The following is a 17,910-nucleotide window of genomic DNA, read 5'->3' on the forward strand; positions in this document are numbered from 1 at the left end:
GTGTTTTAGCAAATTAACTCCAGCTGCCTCTCCTTCACCTCTCTCCAGAAGAGACCTGAAAATCTGCCTACAGGCTCACCCAGCCGGCCTGGCAACTAGGAGCGGCCCTGTGACCCCATTCTTACCAATGAGATGGAAGGGAAAGCCTTGATGGACAGAGGGGCTGACACCGCCCCTCCCTGACACCTGGAGCAAACTAAGTTATGAAGGAGTAGAGGTACCAGGAAAGGAATGGAGTCTGTTCACAGACAAGAGCCAAGATACTTGAGGGAGCCACACAGCCATTCAGAGAGGAGACTGAACCCTGGAATAGCCTAGGTTCTGAGTGCTTTCCTGTTGAGTGCAGCCCTCACACATTCTCACACCTGAGCCCCATGTATCTTCACACCACACCCCTATTTTCATGTAGAAATTCAGGTGGGTTTCTAGTTCTTGCAGACAACCAAGTCTGCAGGGATGACAGCTATTTTTTTCTCACAATTTATATTCCATGTTGGTGGACTCAAAGGAACAGGGCAGTTAGGGGCTTTGTTCTTCCCAGGCCACAAGTGTTCCTACGTTACCAACCCACTCATCAATGTCTGAAGCACATGCATCGTGGAAGATGTGCTGTTTGCAGAAAGAACAGGGCTGCAGGGAGGGGCTGGGGAGGGAAGGAGGAAGTGCAGGAGACCAAGAAAAGAGATGAGAAAGATTTCTAAGAAAAGGTGCAGATACAGCAAATTGTAGTGGATTACAACACTATTAGCCTTGCTGGCAGGGAAAATATTTTCCAGCCGCACCCCACCCGCCCTGTGTCGCCATGACAGTTCCCACAAGGGCCAAGTAAAAGCAAGGGAATCCCACCTCCCAACAGGAAGGGGTGTCCATCCACAGTGAAGACCTGCCCTTGGGACACCGGGGACAACTGTGAGGCCAGCCGTGAATATTTTGCGCCCTCATTCAAATACAAATCTAAGTTTCTTTGTTCTTCTGGGCAGTTGCCCTTTATCCTGGTCTGCCCACTCTCAAGTCATCTGTCATGCGGGGTCTCTGGTCCCGCTCCCGCACAAGAATGCAGGATATGGTGAGACCAAAAAGGAACACCCACGGAGCCATAGATAGGGGAGTCATACCACTAGATTCTCGCTGGCGGCTGGGTTGGAGACACAGGAAGCAGGAGCCACAGGATGTTCAATCCGCTGTCTGCTTCTCTGCCAACCAACCAACCCCCTAGCTCAGCCATGGCAGTTATACTAGTGGTTAATGGCTAACCGGTAACAGCTGACTGCCAACTAGTCACAGCGGATGACCATCTACTACCCAAGCCAGCACCTTCCCACGTGAGGCTGAGAGCCTGGAAACTGCTCTCTGGGACTCTGTCCTCACACCGTCTTAAGAGTGTACTAGACTATTTCCTTTGATTTAATAAATCCTCTGCATGCTCAGCTTGCTTGGCGTTGTTTGCATGGATTACTAGTTGTACATCCTGGAATGCCTTCCTGAGACGATACAAGCACCTTTCGTACTCTCATTAACAGATGAAGCAGCATATTGGGATGAGAACCACATGCCCCTGATTTTACAACAATCTCAATTTCAGTTTTTTTGTTCTGTTGTCAAAGGTGCCCCCAGTATATGGCCAAACAAGACAGATTCACCAGAAAACGGCTCAAATTAGACTCTCTTTAAAGCGGCAGGTTAGCAGAAAGCTAATTGGGCACAGAACTGCTCTGTGGAGACTCAAACATAAATGCACCTGGTCGGAGTTTAGAAAGCTAAATACAACCCCGGGAAAACCTTGAAACTCAGATCCCGAGGACCATGAGCAAGAAATGGACCTAGTCTGCACCAGAGTGAGAAAAGGGCGCCCCTGACTACCCGTGGCAGCCAGGCTCCCAGAACACTGCATCTCTCCAATTCTTTCTTCCTAGCATCTCACCCTGGAGGAGCTACAATGAGAAGAGGGAAGGAGGAGGAGTGAAAGAGCAGATCGCAGCCCATCCCCTCTGAGCCCCTAAAGCCAGAAACAAACGAGACCGGTGTGGTGAATTGTGTGTAGGTTCATCCCCCAGACTATTCATTCAACAACTGTTTACTGAGCGCTCGCTAAGTGCCAGGTGCTATTCTCAGCTCTAAGGATACAGATGTGACCAAGAAAGGGGAAATCCCTACCGTCAGAGAGCTTGTGTTCTCCGGGGATTCTACAAAGTTGGACAATTAAGTTCGCAAACTTGTTGCAATGATGTTGCTAACCTTTTTTTGATATCAGAGGGATTATTCATTATGAATTTGTACCAACTGGACAAACAGTTAACCAAGTTTACTATTTGGAAGTGCCTGAAAAGGCTGCGTGAAAAAGTTAGACGACCTGAACTTTTCGTCAACAGTTCACGGCTCTTGCATCACGACAATGCACCAGCTCACACGGCACTGCCTGTGAGGGAGTTTTTAGACAGGAAACAAATAACTGGATTGGAACACCCTCCCTACTCACCTGATCTGGCCCCCAATGACTTCTTTCTTTATCTGAAGATAAAGGAAGGCCATTCCAGAAAAAGAGTTCCAAAATCGCTTTGAAGGGTGGACTAGGCACTGGTGTCAGCACATAGCTTCCCAAGTAGGGTACTCTGAAGGTGACCGTAGTGATATTCAGCAACAAGGTATGTAGCACTTTTTCTAGGATGAGTTCGTGAACTTCACTGTCTGACCTCGTGTACTGGGCCCCCCTTGAGAACGGACTACGCCATGTTTTTGGCTCTAGCCCATGGCCCAGAAATCATGGGAGATAAGAAATAATTATTGTTGGGTTTTTATTTGTTTAAGTTTTTTTGATACAGATTTAATTTTTTAGAGTAATGTTAAGTTTACAGCAAACTATATTTGGCTAGGGCTCAGTAAATGTTGTTTAGATAAACCACATCACATGTTTGAATTTGTGTTGGACACTTGTGGTTGCCTCCCCAGCACCCAATTTCCCTCTTTCTAGCAACTCTCAGTTTCCATCTGAAGGACTATGTTATTTGGGGAAAACTGACTTCACCCCCAGCTCCAAGGGCGGTACATGTGAATTAAGCCAGACGAATCAAAGTGGAACTGAGGACAGAGATGCGTTTTGTCCTTCCAGTGTAATGTAGACCCTGAAACTATTTTTGCTGCCATGAAGGAAATACACTTGAGGATGAACCTACACATCACAAAAACAGAACCCTCGGGCTGGGCCGGTGGCTCAGGCATTTGGAGCTCTGTGCTCCTAATGCCGAAGGCTGCTGGTTCGATTCCCACATGGGCCAGTAGGCTCTCAACCACAAGGTTGCTGGTTAAACTCCTCAAGTCCAGCAAGGGATGGTGGGTTCTGCCCCCTGCAACTAAGATTGAATACGGCACCTTGAGCTGAGCTGCAGCTGAGCTCCCGGATGGCTCAGTTGGTTGGAGCACGACCTCTCAACCAGAAGGTTGCTGGTTCGACTCCCACAAGGGATGGTGGGCTGCGCCCCCTGCAACTAGCAACGGCAACTGGACATGGAGCTGGGCTGCGCCCCCTGCAACTAGCAACGGCAACTGGACATGGAGCTGAGCTGCGCCCTCCACAACTAAAACTGAAAGGACAACAACTTGAAGCTGAACGACACCCTCCACAACTAAGATTGAAAGGACAACAACTTGACTTGGAAAAAAGTCCTGGAAGTACACACTGTTCCCCAATAAAATCCTGTTAAAAAAAAAAAAAACAGAACCCTCATGAAAATGTGAAATGCTGGATCAAACCACACCTGAAATCGTCTCTACCTCTGGACTTTTCAGTTGCATGCATCAATAAATTCTTTTCATTGCTTAAGTCATTTTGAGTTAATTTGTTTTCATTTTCAACCAAACGTATCCCTTTTGGTTGAAAGGGATGAAGGTGTATGACTGAGATAATAAATTTTACATAGTGGAAGAATATTCAAGCTGACATATGACACAGACTAACATTTTCCAAGGAACAGTCCCACACAAAATGAAAGAATGAGATGTATGCAAATCTACATGAGGTTTCAAACACCCCAAAGAAAAAGTACAGAATATCAAGGAGCTTACTTAAACATATTGGACAGCTCTTGCTGCCAAATTTGGATAAGAAGAGACAGTTGGACCCTCTAGGTGCCTTCTTAAAAACCTTTCAACATTTCCCTATCACCAACAGTTAAAAGCCAAACTCCTCAGCCCCTGACAATTTAGTCCACAAATAACTTTCAGTGTCGTGTCTATTTACAGCCCAAGCACACTATGTCGGTTACACTTAGCAGCCCTACGTGGCAGCCAGCATTAAGGACGGCCCCTAATCATGTTCCCCTAATATTCATTCCCTGTGTGGTCCTCATTGAATCATGGCTGGCCTGTGTGACCAACAGAATGCAGCAGAGGTGAAGGTGTGTGGCTTTCAAGACTAGCTTTGCCACTTTTGCCTTGCTCCCTTGGATCTCTCTCTCTCTCTGGAGGCTGGAGGAAGCCACTTGCCATGCTTTGAGGACACTCCAGAGCCCCAGGTGGAAAAGCACCGAGGCCTCCCAGCAGCTGTACCTCTGTGACGGAGCTCCTTGGGAAGCAGATCCTCAGCCACAGGCAAAGCTTCAGATGAGAGCAGCCCCACTGACATCTGACCATCACCTCGTGACACTGCTTCTCCACACCATCCCCAATTTCCTGACCCAGAAATCCTGGGAGATAAGAAATAATTATCGTTGGGTTTTTGTTTGGGTTTTTTTTTTTTTTGATATAGATTTAATTTTTTAGAGCAATGTTAAGTTTACAGCAAACTTGAGTGGAAGATTTCCCAGGTACCCCCGGGGCCCTACATACACCTCCTCCCCCACCATCAGCTTCTCCACCAGAGTGACACTTTCACGGTCTCCACAGTTTTGCCTTTTCCAGAATGTCAGAGTTGGAATTATACAGTATGTGGCCTTTTCAGACTGGCTTCTTTCACTTGGTCATATGCATTTAAGCTTCCTCCAAGTCTTTTCATGGTTTGGTAACTCGTTTATTTTTAGCACGGAATAATATTCCCTTGTCTGGATGTCCCACAGTGTATTTATCCATCACCTACTAAAGGACGTCTTGGCTGCCATAAACATCCACGTGCAGGGTTTTGTGCGGACGTATTTTTCAGCTCCTTCGGGTAAACAGGAGCTGGACTGTATAAGAGTATATTTACTTCGGTAAGAAACGGCCAAACTGTCTCCCACAGTGACTGCACCATTTTGAATTTCCACTGGCAATGCTTATTGTCGTTTTAAGTCATTAGGTTTGGGGTCGTTTGTCATGCAGCTTTAGATAACTAATACAATCTACCATTAAACATGTCTAGAATGCCTTTTACACCTTTTTGTCATCCTTACAAACTCCTACTTTTCCTCCAAGGGCCAATCAAGCTGTCATCTTTTCTGAGAAGCCTGCCCTGATTTTCCTCCTCTACCCAGGCTCTCTTAGCAGCTCTCACACTGTGGTCTCATTAAGTGTTTATTAATATAAGGTTATTTCTCCGACGATAGCTTATTGAAGGCAACAATTTTTAATTATCCAAATGTATATTCCCAAGACTGAAAATGTACATGCCACATTAAAAAGAGCTTAGCAAATGTTGATTGACTGAATAAACAACTGAAACGTCCGCTCTGGACAAGACAAAGAATACCTTACACTGGTCTGAGGAGAAAAGGAGGGGTAAGAAAGAAGGAAATAGTGGAGATAAGAACCAAAGATATTATTGCAGGACTGGTCTAGTTTCTAGCTCTTCAGTTCACTTTGAAAATTCCTTTCCCTGGTCGTAAAAATGCCAACAAGATACCAAGATGGCGCAGCAGGTAAACGCTGTGTTTACCTTCTCTTACAACCACATCAAAATTACAACTAATCTATAGAACAACCATTACTGAGAATCCCCTGAAATCTTGCTGAACTGAAATCTTACTGCCCTACAACTAAGGACATGCAGAAGAAGCCACCTCCAGACTGGGGCAGGGGCAGAGACACGCAGAATGGGCTTGTCCCACTCCCACGTGTGACCATTAAACATAAGGAGGGATATTTTGGCTGTGGGGGTCCACCCCACCCCCAGAGGAGCCAGAGATCCCAGCCCCACCGCAGCCCAGTGTGCCCGCGCCAGGGGGAGAAGTCCCCATAATTTCTGGTTGTGAAAACCAGCAGAGATTGTGACTGAGTGAGGCGAAGAGCAGCTGGAGCCCCAGGTGCTCCTCCTAAAGGGACGGCCCGAGGACTTACCACCAACGGAATCACTGGCTCTGAGCTCCAGCGATGGGGCAGAGGCTGGAAAGGCGGCAGGGACATATGGTGGGGAATTGAGTTGTCTGGCGTGGGACCGGGGCTGGAGAGGCGGCTTTCTCCTGGACGGGGGAGCAGGCGGAGACCACTGTTTCTTTGCTGAGCCCTTCCGTCCCCATACGCTGACGCAGGCGGCCGCCGTACTGAGTCTGCGCAGTTTGTTCGCCACGCCCTGGCGATTCGAGACCCGGCCCCAACTTATAGGCCAAACCGCTTGCAGTGGGTTTTTCATACAAACTGCCTGCCTCAGCTCATGCTGCAGACTTTAAAAGGTCTCTTAAAGGTTCACAGAACTCAGACAGGCAGCATGTGGCTTGAGTGTGTCCTGTACCTCTGGCTGATCAGCCCTAAGCTGGCACTAGCGGCAGCTGGCCTTGGTTCACGGCTTGGGTTCTCAAGGCGCTTCCAAGAACAGCACAGGGGGCAGCCATCTGCGGATTTCTTTGTGGCTCCTGCCGGGCGGCCCCAGGTGGGGCACAGGCTGTGGCTGAACTTGACCTACAGCAGGTCCCCTCCAAGGTGGCCCTGGGGTTAGCATCCCCCAGTGGCCAGCTTCAAAAGGAGCTGGGGCATCACGCAGCTGGCTCCAAGTATGACACACCCAAGGGGCAGATTGGGCAGGCACCAGAGTCTTGCTGAGGCAGGTCCTGCTCTGTGGGCTCAGCCCCTGCACAACCACTCTTCCACTGTGGTCATGGCCAGTCCTCACAACCACTGAGCCCACAAGTCAGTCCCTCACATTGATGGCAGTTATCAACCAAGGCTCAACCACAAGAGGAGGGCACATACACCCCACACAAGGGACACACCTGGAGCGTGTGGCTCAAGTGACCAGAAAGACTATGCCACTGAGCCCAATAGGACACCTACTACATAAGGCCACTCTAGTAAGACAGGAAGACATAGCAGCTCTACTTAATACATAGAAACAAACACAGGGAGGCAGCCAAAATGGGGAGACAAAGACACATGTCCCAAATGAGAGAAGAGAGCAAAGCTCCAGAAAAAGAACTAAGCGAAACAGAGATAAGCAACCTATGAGACGCAGAGTTCCAAACACTGGTTACAAGGATGCTGAGTGATCTCAGGGAGAACTTCAACAGAGAGGTAGAAAGCACAAAAATAGAGATGGAAGTCATGAAAAACACCCAGTCAGAAATAAAGAATAAAATAACGGAAATGAAGAATATATTACAGGGAATCAACAGATTAGATGAAGCAGAGGATCCAACCAGCAATGAAGAAGATAAGGTACCAGAAAACACCCAACCCGAACAGCAAACTGAAAAAAGAATTAGAAAAAAAAAATGGAGGTGGATTTAAGTGACCTCTGGGAGAATATCTAGCATACCAACATTTGCACAGTAGGGGACCAGAGGAGAAGAGAGAGTGTTGAGGGGGAGGCCGATTAGCTCAATTGGTTAGAGTGAGGTGCTATTCACACCAAGGTTGCTGGTTCGATCCCCGCATGGGCCACTGTGAGCTGCGCCCTCCTTAAAAAACTAAAGAAAGAAAGAAATATTTTAAAAAAGAAAACCTATTTGGAGAAATAATGACAGAAATTTCCCTAACCTGATGAAAGAAATGGACATACAAGCCCAGGAAGCACAGAGAGTCCCAAAAAGATGAGCCCAAAGAGGCCCACACCAAGACATATCATAATGAAAGTGCCAAAGGTTAAAGACAAAGAAACACTCTTCAAAGCAGCAAGAGAAAAGCAGTTAGTTCCCTATAGGGGAGCTCCCATAAGACTGTCAGCTGATTTCTCAACAGAAACTTTGCAGGCCCGAAGGGATTGGCACAAAATATTCAAAGTGATAAAAAGCAAGGACTTACAACCAAGATTACCTAGCAAGGCTGTCACTTAGAATTGGAGGACAGATAAGGAGCTTCCCAGACAAGAAAAAGCTGAAGGAGTTCATCACCACCAAACCAGTATTACGAAGAATCTTAGAGGGACTTCTTTAACATGGGAGGGGAGTTAAGGATGGGTGAAAGGGGAAGGGATTGAGAAGTACAATTTGGTTGTTACACAGTAGTCGTGGGGATGTAGGATACAGCACAAGGAATATAGTCAGTAATATTGTAATAACTAGGTATGGTGCCAGATAGGTACTATAATAGATATATCAGGGTGATAGACGGGAATGGAGTTGGGGGTAGGGTGGAAAAGGTGAAGGTATTAAGAATTACAAGTTGGGCCTTTTCACAAAGATGGCGCCGAAAGCGAAGAAGGAAGCCCCTGCCCCTCCCAAAGCCGAAGCCAAAGCGAAGGCTTTGAAGGCAAAGAAAGCAGTCCTAAAAGGCGTCCACAGCCACAAAAAAAGAAGATCCGGACGTCACCCACCTTCCGAAGGCCCAAGACACTGCAGCTCCGAAGGCAGCCTAAATATCCTCAGAAGAGCGCTCCCAGGAGAAACAAGCTTGACCACTATGCCATCATCAAATTCCCCCTAACTACCGAGTCAGCCATGAAGAAGATATAAGACAACAATACACTTGTGTTCATTGTGGACGTCAAGGCCAACAAGCACCAGATCAAACAGGCTGTGAAGAAGCTCTATGACATTGACGTGGCCAAGGTCAACACCCTGATCAGGCCTGATGGAGAGAAGAAGGCATATGTTCGACTGGCTCCTGACTACGATGCTTTGGATGTTGCCAACAAAATTGGGATCATCTAAACTGAGTCCAGCTGGCAAATTCTAAATACAAACTTTTTCACTGTAAAAAAAAAAAAAAAAAAAGAATTACAAGTTGGGCCGGCCCAGTCGCTCAGGCAGTTGGAGCTCCGTGCTCCTAACTCCGAAGGCTGCCGGTTCGATTCCCACATGGGCTAGTGGGCTCTCAACCACAAGGTTGCCAGTTCGATTCCTTGACTCCTGCAAGGGATGGTGGGCTGCGCCCCCTGCAACTAACAACGGCAACTGGACCTGGAGCTGAGCTGCGCCCTCCACAACTAAGCATGAAAGGACAACAACTTGACTTGGAAAAAACTCCTGGAAGTACACACTGTTCCCCAATAAAGTCCTGTTCCCCTTTCCCAATAAAATCTTTAAAAAAAAAAGAATTACAAATTGGTAGTTAATACAGTATGGGGATTATAATCAACAATGTTGTACAGATTATGTAAGGTGCCAGATGGGCACTGGGCTTATCAGGGGGATCGCTTCATAGACTGTGTAGATGCCTGACCAATAAACTACACACCTGAAGCTGAAGTAGAATAATATTGAATGTCAACTATAACTAAATATGTAGGTAGATATAGTCACAGGATGTGGAGTACAGCACAGGGAATATAGTTAATGGTATTGCAACAGCTATATAAGATGTCAGAGGGGTAGTAGCTTGGGGGGGGGTGCGTTATCACTTTATAAGGGGTTTAAATGTCTATTACATTACTTTGTACACCTGAAACTAATTTTTTTAAAAAAATGCCAACAAAAACCTAAGCAGTAGTGGGTGGTTCTATAGTGTCTTTGCTCTGAAAAATTAATCTGCAGGTAGAAAAATGTAAGAGCCATTGCAACAGAGAACTAGAGCAATAATGAGGCCAAAACCTGAGAGCCAGGGGCATAGCGGGGGGAAGGGACAAAGACTGGATCTTGACAGCATCTAGAAAGGAGGAAAAAACATTGGTTTCAGACACTTCCTGCTCAGAGCAAAGGGAGATGTGGTTTTAAAGGGGGCCAACCAGTGAGGGTAGAAAAGCTATGGGCTAGGGGTCTTTTTCCAGCATCTTGATAATAAAGATTATTTGGGGACAGAGGACAGAAAGGTCTGGAGGTAAGGCATTGAGTCTAAAAACAAAGTGAAATTTGAGAAGAGGTTGGATCGATGTCCAGTTAGAACGTAGCAAGGAGAGGAAGATCTTGGAAAGATTTCCAAAGTAGTGTCGAATGAACTCAAAGAGAGTCTGGAGACTTTGCTAGAAATTATGATAAAAGATTTAGTCAACGTTCTTAAAGTTTGCAAACTGGGGACACAGCTAGGCGAAAATCCAGAAGCATTCCAAAAAAGAAAGAAAAGTTAAGAGTTCTTACAATAAAAAGTGCTTTCTTAAGAAGACTCAGTCTTGAATTCTTAGCCCTAGGATTGGTCCAGGATGGTTATCAGTCAGATGTCAAGGTGTCTGGATGATACATACCCAGTGGTCTGGAGGATGGGTGCTAGGACGTCTGGTCACATACGGTGGTCTGAATAATGGATGTCAGGTGGATGTTAGGTGGCCTGCGTACGTGAGTCCTTCAGGGGGTAATCAGAGAGTTGTCTAGAGGTCTGGTGCACGTCCAGGTATTGACACATTATGAACTGATGTGTGTCCACATGATGACACAGGAACTGGGAATTTCAAAAGTGTAAATTCCCAGGCAAGTTAGAACCAGACTAGAATCGTTTCCTCAGGCCTCAACTTATTTGATTTTAGTAATTTAGCAGCTTGACTAGTGTGACTCCATTTTATTTCTTAAACACATTCCTCAGTAGAAATTGAGGACAAATGCTGATTTATAGACGTCAGTTAAGTGATTAAGCTGAGCAACACGACTAAAATGGCAGTATTAATAAATACACATGCATCCTCATATGTCAAACATTCACTTTCAGAAATAGACCAGTCTTTTAAGAATAAAAACACATTTTTTGCACATCTTTTCTTACAGTAATAATCTGTTCTTAACTTTATTAAAAATAACATCAGCATTATTAATAACTACAATTATTTAATGTGTTTGAAATTTCTCTGTATGTGTTTTGTCTTTAGAATATATTACCACATTTCAGAGTCCAAAAAAAGAATCAAAGTACAAAAACTATTTCAATTTTATGCCACAAAAGGGCAGAAATGATATATGCTATATTCTCTGATCATGTACATTAAATAGAAAATAAGAAATAGAAAATATCAAAAATACAAAAAAATACAACTAAAAATGCCTAATTCTGAAAATTGAACGTTTTAAGAACATAGAATAGTTAACATAGTATAATAACATGCTATATTTTAAAATAATAATAATCACTAATAACAACTGACACTGAGCATTGACTGCAAGTGCTTTCCATGTGTTCACTCATCTAATCTTCATAAAAATCCTAGGAAGATATTATTCCCATTTTGTAGATGAAGAAACGGGGCCCACAACACTTATGTAATTACATACCGAGTTTTTACAACAGAGCTTATATCTGTTGGGATGTTTTGGGCTACAAATAATAGAGATCTCAACTCAAACAATGACCAATGAGTCACATCACAGATATGTATTAAAAATGTATTAAAATTATAACTCAATAGACACCAATAACGAAAGATGAATACAAGTCACGTTTGACTTCTGCAAAGACAAGAGGTGCTCAAAGTGGTTACCATCAGCGTAATTTTAATACAGTTTTTTCCTTTCTTAAAAGGTGTGTACATTATTTTGGCTCCCTCTGTGTATGGTTTTTTTTTTTTAATTAGTTTCAGATGTACAGAACTTGAAACACAGGTTTGAACGCTGCATAACCTACCCCAGCAATTCCCCTTTTAGGTATTTGTCTAAATAAATTTAGCACTTATGCATCAGGTGACATGTGCAAGAATACTCATATACACACTCTATCCATAATGGCTAAAATCTGGAGACGACCCAATGGTAAGAAAATGGGCAGATCTAACGGATAAACAGAATATCAGACAGCCAAACAAACACCAGGATGAACAACGTAATGTTAAGTCAAATTATCAGGCTCCTGGTATTGCACGCTGCTGAGGGAGAAGTGCTGGTTTTGCTAGGTGTTGTAATACATATGTGGTTATGTTAAAAAATGTCAACAGTGTTTAGACATGAGTACTCAAGTATGTAAAATTTTTTGAGCACTGCATTGTAGTCTTTATTCAAGTTTATTTACAAATTCCTATCTCCCTAAGGTTGCTTTTTACTTTAACAGGTGCTTTGCACATTTACATCAGCTGTAGGAAGGGCTTTGCTGAAATGATGTCTAAGATTTATTTTGAACTATTCTAGGAAAAGAAGAAGAAAAACATGATAGATGAACCAAGGGCAGCAAAATCATGGTAACTATTGAAGCTGGATGGTCGGTATAGACAGGTTCGTGATATTCTTCATCTCTCTGTTTGGTGGATTTGAAATTTTCAGAGCAAAAAGTTTTTTAATAAACAAGCCAGTCCCAGAAGACAAAATATTTTCATGCCCCTCTTATACAGTTCAAAAAACAAGGAAAATGAAACTAAAAACATGTGTGACAATTAAGAGGAGGAACGGGGAAAAAACGAAAAACACAAATCCCGGCTCATGATCCCTCTGAGAGGGAGGCAGAGGCTAAGACGGGAGAAGCACATCTGTGAGTTCTTAGAAACAATCGACTTGTTGGGTTCGGCACTGGGCTCATGAATGCTCAGACTTTTTAACAGGTAACAGGACCCACACTAATGATGGCGCTGTGTATCCCCCAGTTCTGTGCCCCTGAGGTGAGAAGCAGGTAGGGTTCTGTGCCAGGGATCTTACTCTTCCCCAAATGGGAGTGATCTCTGCACTAGCAGTTGGGAAAGAGCGCCTCGGTTTTGTCTGCTACCAACTCCCCAGAAACTTTGGCAACTAGTCGCTTTGGGAAACTAATTCCTGTGTGTGACTGTTTCCTCACCTGTGAAATGAGCAATCTGGCCAAATCGTTGCTGAAGCCCCAATGCAAAGGGGAAACATGACTGAAGATCGGGCCGAAAGGCGAAACACAACAGGTGTCTCTGGCAACAGGTTTCCCTCCCGACACAGAGACCTCACCCCATCACACTCCCCTCCAAGGCCCTGGATGGCGCCTCCACTCTTCCCTGCTTCCTCGCTCTTGTAGAACCAGAGCTGAGCCCATTCCAGACCCAACACCCACCCAGAAACCCAACACCCTGGCCTAGCCGCTAATTATTCTCACAGGGGGAAATCCATTCTGCCTTCTTACCTGAAGACCCAGCGCAGGCCCGGTGGTTCGTGGGGCCATACGCCCAGTCCTCTCTTCACTCCTGGACATTGCTCCCACACACCCAGATGCAGGCAAGGCCAGAGGATGTCATTTGGTCCTCACAGTAAGGAACACTCAGAGAGCCTGCTTGGTGGCTCTGTGCCTCCCAGGCAAGTTCCACATGTCCCCTGCCTGTCCCCTCTGCCTTGCTCACAACCAGGAACTGGGAGTTCCCTGGAAGCCTCCTGCTGCCTCCAGCTTTATCTCAGGAAGCCCTCTGAGGCTGACTCCCAACCAATCAGAGTTGGGGGTGTGACGGACACTGGCTGGCTCCCTGGGCCTCGCTTCTGGGTGCTGGGGACTCCCCACTGCTGGAGCGGCTTCTCCCTGCCCGAGGGCTTGCTCTGAAGCCTCAGAAGGTAACTTTGCCCTTGCAAAGAGCAGACTAGAAATGCAGGGGAGTTAACCCCTCACAGCTGCCTTCCACCGCTGGCTGACTGGAGCCATGTCTGAGTTTCCAGATCCTTCGCCCTCAGGGGGGAGGAGGCACTCCTCCCAAAGAGCTAACCTGCTTCATAAAACACCTTTCCTGACTCCCTGGCTGGCTGCCCCACAACTCATGGATGGTCCCTGCACCTCAAAAACAAAGCTGCTTTTACTGGAATCTTTGTCTTAAGATCTGCTTCATTCATGTGGTTCAAAATTCAAAAGGTATAAGAATTCATACAGTGAAAGTTTCCCTCCCAGTCCTGCCCGCAGCCTCTGAGAACCCGTTTCTTATTTTTTTCCCGGGATAACCTGGGCCTACACAAGTGTGCATGAGTGTGTTATTTCTCACACATCTTATTTTACAAGTTAATGTTATATCAAAACCATAAATAAAAATCAGTATCACTTCCTTAGGAATAGAAAGGAATGGTAAAAGTAGACATAATGAATACAGACAAAATGAAACTCCTAGGAGACTTTGCTTGTTAAAGGGTCTGAGCCTAAGATGTACTCCTTTTCTGTTACCAAGAGGAGTAAGCGTCACAGGGAGGCAAAGGACCTGAAGATCCCAGGGGGGACTTTCTCCTGGATGGAATCAACAGAATTACAGAGAACCAGAAAGGGAATCCCATTCTCAAGTGGGAGCCACCGAAGAAAGCCACGCCTGTCCCAGCAAAACCAACTTAGAATTGGCAAAGCATCCCTCCAGAGACAGAATTGCCTTCATGGTCCTGAGCTGCAAAACCAGCTCTGAATTAGAGAGTCAGCTTTGCCACTTCCTATGTGCACCCACTGGCTTGATAAAGAAAACCCGCCCTGATTGTCCCCACCTACTGCGCACCTACTGCCTACTGCGTGCGGGCCCTGAGACATCCTGCATCTTCCTTCCTCCACCTCGAGGTCATTCAGACTGGCTCACTATGCAAAATGGGGAGACTGCAGAGAAAAATGTAAAGAAGAAACGTTCACTCACCAGGAATCCCATGGGTGACATGTTTTGGAATTTCTTTTGTCTTTTTTTTTTCAGAGACATTTTTTTCTCTTAATTGCAACCATGGTGGACACACAGTCTGACATGATGCTTTGTTGTTTCTCACTCGTGAATATTTCCCATTTCATTAAAAACTCTTCAACGTGGTATTTCATACTCCGGTTCATAAAATTTCACGATGGTGATCACTGCACTGTATACCTGAAGCTGAACAACAATGAATGCCAACTATAATTTTATATATATATATATATATATATGTATATATATATGTATGTATATACTTACAAGAAGCGGAGTACAGCATTAGGAATAGAAACAGTGGAAATGTAATGGCTCTGTGCGATGTCAGAGAGATAGTGGATGGGGGGAGGGGGGTTCACACAGTGTGAGGGATACAAATGATAAACGTCTAAGTATTACTTTGTCTTGTGCACCTGAAACTAATAAAAAAACATATATATATAAAAAAATAATTAAATTAAATTAAATTAAATTAAAAAAAAGAGTAAAATTTAAAAAAAAAAAATTCACGATGGTTTAAAGGAAAAGGCACCATGTTTACACCATGGGAATGGTTTTGATCCCTTCAGCTTTGAGCAACGGAACAGAGGTGTTTCCTGGCTCGAGTCTGGCCCCTCTTGAAACGCCCAAGCCTTGCTAAGTCCTCTCCTCCGCCTCTACTTCTCAGGACAAAGCCAGAAAAACAGTAGCAGCAGCTTAAAGGGTCTATGATCACCTTCAACTTTCCTAAACATTGGTCCTGAGGGTCTCAGGTTACGTGTCACATCCCCTGGAAATTCTCAGAATTCTTTTAAGATGGAGACAATATGTGACAGAAACACTGCCCCACGGTCTAGAGAGCGGCAAACACGCCCTTTGGGACTTGCCAGTGAGAGCAGGCCCAGCCCTGCAAATTTCCTCTGCATCACCCTCAACAGAATAGAGCTGTAGTGTTTCCCCTCCATGGACAGCCCCCCACACCTCAAAGCCAGTGAGAGGTTGCTCCAGAAGGACCCCTCCTGGTGCTGTGGGCATGGAAGGCCCACACGAAGGCTGGCGAGTTCTTAGAAGAACCTGACACATGTCCCGAAGTCCGGAGACCTACATGCACATGGAGACTAGCGCTGGCCTCCCTGCTGAGAAGTCCAGAGGAGCAGCCCAAGAGTCACACCCTGGCCTTTGGAGGACACACCCTGGGCCCCGTGAATGGTGCCCAGAATAGCTGCCCTTCCCGTTTTTGGGATAGGCTCCTGACCAAGACAACCGCTGTGACGTTTTAACCACTTCATGCCCAGACTCCTTCAAGCCCACCACTGTTTCTTCATTCACAATTTAATAGTAGAACCACTGAAATTTTAAAGGCACACATGCTAGGCACTCAGGATCTACCTCTGCAGGCGTGCACACTGGGGCACGCTCCCTCCCTCCTTCCCTCCTGCACCCAGGGTCAGACTGGCGTTCAATCTGATGGCGCCACTTTCTCTCACAGGGTCATGGTCCCTCATGGATCTGCGTCCATTTAATCCTGCCTCGGGGCGCTTCTCAGAGCTGTTCTCTCAGAAGGAGGCTTCGGGCTCTGGGACACCGCCACCCCCCACCCCAAATGCCCGCGGTGGGGGTTCAGTCACTGGCACGCATGTAGGACGGAGGTGCTGGGGTGAAGAGGGGATGGGGTGAAAGTGCTGCAGGATGAGGGATGTTCATTGGACAAAAATAACCTTTTCGCGTGTTCACCAAAAAAAGAGTTCCTTTGGGACAGAAAACAAAACCGTCACCTCAGGGTGGGAACACGCACCTTCCCGACAGCCGCCCACGTGCAAAAGAGGTGGACCTCTCAAGATGGCTCCTCTATATACACCCCCCCACAGGACGTTCCAACGCTGAAGCTTAACAGGAAGTGGGGTCTAGAGAGCACAGGACGCCCAGCTCCAGCCATAGACCTCCCAACTCCCTGGTCCATTTCCTTAAAGTGCCAGTTCGCTTTTATCATTCCCCTCTTTTAATCAAGATCTTTTCTCCAGGAACTGGGACCAGTGGCTCAGGCATTTAGAGCTCCGTGCTCCTGACTCCGAAGGCTGCCGGTTCGATTCCCACATGGGCCACTGTGCTCTCAACCACAAGGTTGCCGGTTGGACTCCTCCAGTCCTGCAAGGGATGGTGGGCTCCGCCCCCTGCCGCTAACAACTGGCAGCTGGACCTGGAGCCGAGCTGCGCCCTCCACAACTAAGACTGAGAGGACAACAACTTGACCTGGAAAAAGTCCTGGAAGTACACACTGCTCCGTAATAAAGTCCTTTCCCAATAAAATCTTTAAAAATGTGTATATATATATATATATATATATTTTTTTTTTTTTTTTTCTCCAAAAGCATCGTTGATCAACAGTCAGGTCTTTAGAGCTTGGGTTTTCCAGCCCTCAGCCTTTGGTCCCTTTAAAGGGAGTCAGGAAGGACTCCCTCTGGGTGTCATCTGTTCCATCAAGAGGAGAGTCATGGATCAGGAACAGCTGGTGTCTAGGGTTAGATGGGCATCAGGAGCAGAATGTTGTCATTTTTTAAGTGGGAACCATCTGTAAACCATGAAGGATCAGCTTTACCCAGAGGAGTCAGGAGAGGATCTGTCAGCCTCAGGCACTCAGGAGGGGCTTCCTCAGTCTCCGAATGGAGAAAAGTAGGTAGATTAAGGTTGTCGCAACGTGAAAGAGTTAAATAGAAGCAGTTAACAGAAGGATTTCATAGGGAGGAAGATAACTGACTGAAAGATGCTGGGTATAGAAAGTCAAAAGTCTAGGCAAGCTCACTGGCCAAATTCACCAAATCTAGGGTAGGCACAGTTCCCCATCCCGTCCTGGATCTTCTAACCAGGAGGGAAAGGTTTTTATTTAGCCCACTGATAAAGAATTAAAAGTTACACGTGTGCTGTCGACATCTGAAGAAAAACCAGAATTCTCCTTAAAAACCTACCTGAAGTCTGTTATAATTGTCATGAACAGATTCGTCAGGGCTTTGTGAGCATGAGTGAATTTTGCTCCAATCAATAGACCTTGGGACGTTCTTAGGAATTGCTCCAGGTGGTTTTCCAGTTCCCTGGTTTCCTCCCAGTTGGAGGTTTGCTTTTCTAAATCTTCATCAGGATGTTCCCATCCAGCAATCCTCAGCCAATGTCTC

General features: G+C 45.8%; 1 non-coding gene and 1 pseudogene across 1 annotated transcript; both read left to right on the forward strand.

The window, feature by feature from the left end:
- Positions 1-7,705: 7,705 nt before the first annotated feature.
- On the forward strand, positions 7,706-7,779 carry TRNAN-AUU (transfer RNA asparagine (anticodon AUU)). Its single transcript has one exon. It is a non-coding gene; the product is annotated as a tRNA-Asn (tRNA).
- Positions 7,780-8,517: 738 nt separating this feature from the next.
- Positions 8,518-9,031, forward strand: LOC117019712 (60S ribosomal protein L23a-like; annotated as a pseudogene).
- Positions 9,032-17,910: the final 8,879 nt, after the last annotated feature.

Source organism: Rhinolophus ferrumequinum, assembly GCF_004115265.2.
Source record: "Rhinolophus ferrumequinum isolate MPI-CBG mRhiFer1 chromosome 15 unlocalized genomic scaffold, mRhiFer1_v1.p scaffold_54_arrow_ctg1_1, whole genome shotgun sequence".
Taxonomy (NCBI): domain Eukaryota; kingdom Metazoa; phylum Chordata; class Mammalia; order Chiroptera; family Rhinolophidae; genus Rhinolophus; species Rhinolophus ferrumequinum.